This window comes from Pongo abelii, chromosome 14, assembly GCF_028885655.2.
Source record: "Pongo abelii isolate AG06213 chromosome 14, NHGRI_mPonAbe1-v2.0_pri, whole genome shotgun sequence".
NCBI classification, from domain to species: domain Eukaryota; kingdom Metazoa; phylum Chordata; class Mammalia; order Primates; family Hominidae; genus Pongo; species Pongo abelii.
Window position 1 is genome coordinate 35,988,704 of NC_071999.2, and position 2,133 is coordinate 35,990,836.

The following is a 2,133-nucleotide window of genomic DNA, read 5'->3' on the forward strand; positions in this document are numbered from 1 at the left end:
ACCAGGGCTGGGCCTTGAGTGTCTTCCCACCTGCAAATCTGAACAGGGTTCTGTTTTGCGACAACAGATCCGTGGGTTCCCATCATACTGTGGATGCAAAGAGGTAAGAGACAGGGAAGGGCAGGCAAGAGAGGCTCCAAGATGCACCTCGAATCATGAAAGGTGAAAGTCTGAGCTTTGAGGGAACACACTCATCTCACTGCCAACCCCACGGGGAGCTCGGCCTATGACTGTGGAGGTGGCATCTGGGCTGGCCCTGATGCTATAAGCCACAGTGGACAGTCAGCATCACCCTTCCACCAGGGCCCCAGTTTCTGAAGACTTACCTGCTGGTTACTGTGCTGGGGATCTGACTCGCCTTGAATCTGCTCTAGGTTTCCATGGTGATTACTTAAACTTTTCATCATCCTTCCTTTAGACCTTGGAGGAGAGCTGTGCTCTCTGGTTTCCATGACAACCATTTAACCATGTATCTCTGTCTGGCTGTTTCAGAAAAGAACTGCTAGAAATCATGCAAATGAACTAGCTGCTCTCTCCTTCCTTTAAGAAAATAAAAATAAAGTGACACACCTGCTTAGAAGTTTCAGATCTCTGCTCATAACAAGAAGGGTGACTGTGTCAAACTGCTGTTTGAGGAGGGTTTATTGCATTGCTTTGACACTTTAAGTGCTCACCCGAAGTCTCAGGCTCACTCAGCTGTCTTAAGCAATTACACTCACCACTTATCCTCCCTCCCCACTGCCTGGCAAATGAAGAGCTGCAAGTTAAAGGCTGTTTACCTTCCTACTGTTTGTTGAAGGAGGAAGGGAAGGACAGGGCCAGAGTGACCAGCCGGCCACCCTACCCAACTAGCCATTCACCACTGTGGAAAGACACCACAGACAGCATAGTTGTTACCTCCAGTCACTGTCAATAGACTGGCCAGAGGTGGTCCAACACTCAGATTGCAGCCCCAAATTATGTGGAAATCACACACGTGAGTCATTGGAAAATGACTTTACACTCTCTATCAGAACTCATGGAAGAAAGAGCAGCCCCTCTTGATGTCAGTCTTTGGGCCAGTCAGAGAGCTCAGGAGAAGTAGAAAGATGAGATAACCTGCTTCAGTTTGGACATCTGTCCCCTCCAAATCTCATGTTGAAATTTGATCCCCAATGTTGAGGTAAAGTCCAATGGAAGGTGTTTGGGTCATGGAGGAGGAGCCCTCATGAGTGGCTGTGATGCCATCCTCACAGTAAAGAGTGAGTTCTCACTCATTTAGTTCCTGTGAGATGTGATTACTCAAAAGAGCCTGGCACTTCCTCCTCCTCTCCCTTGCTTCCTCTCTTGCCATGTGATCTCTGCACACGCTGATTCCCCTTTGCCTTCTGCCAAGAGTGGAGGCTGCTTGAGGTCCTCACCAGGAGCAGATGCTGATGCCATGCTTCGCATACAACCTGCAGAACTAGGAGCCAAATAAGCTCCTTTTATTAATAAATTATACAACCTCAGTTATTCCTTTGTAGCAACAAAAGCAGACTAAGAGAGCACCTTTTTCCCCTTCCTGGACACATCCCTGAACTACACTATAGTGACATGCCCCTAAACCCGGGGTCCCAAGAGGCAGCATGAACTAAGGCAGCCATGGATAAGCATAGTATTTAAAACATGTATTGAAACTGGGTAATATTTAAAGTTCTGGAACTTTCTAACAAAAATAGAGACTTCCCACTGCTCTTGAAAAATCAGCAGATCTGTGTTAGAGTTCTACTTGGCAAGGGTCTACTGGATGGAGCTGCACCCATCCTTCCAGATTAAGCATACATTTGCTGTGGTTGTACTTTTCTATGTATTTATTTAAAAAAAAATTTAGAGAGAGGATCTTGCTCTGTTGCCCAGACTAGAGTGCAGTGGCATGATCATAGCTCACTGCAGCCTCAAACTTCTTGGCTCAAATGATCCTCCTAACTCAGTCTTCCAAGTGGCTGGGACTGCAGGCATGCACCACCACACCCAGCTAATTTGTTTCATTTTTTGTAGGGTCAAGGTCTTGCTATGATGTTGCCCAGGCTGGTTTTGAACTCCTGGGCTCAAGCTATCCTCCTGCCCAGCCTCCCAAAGTGCTGGGATTACAAGTGTGAGCCACTACACCTG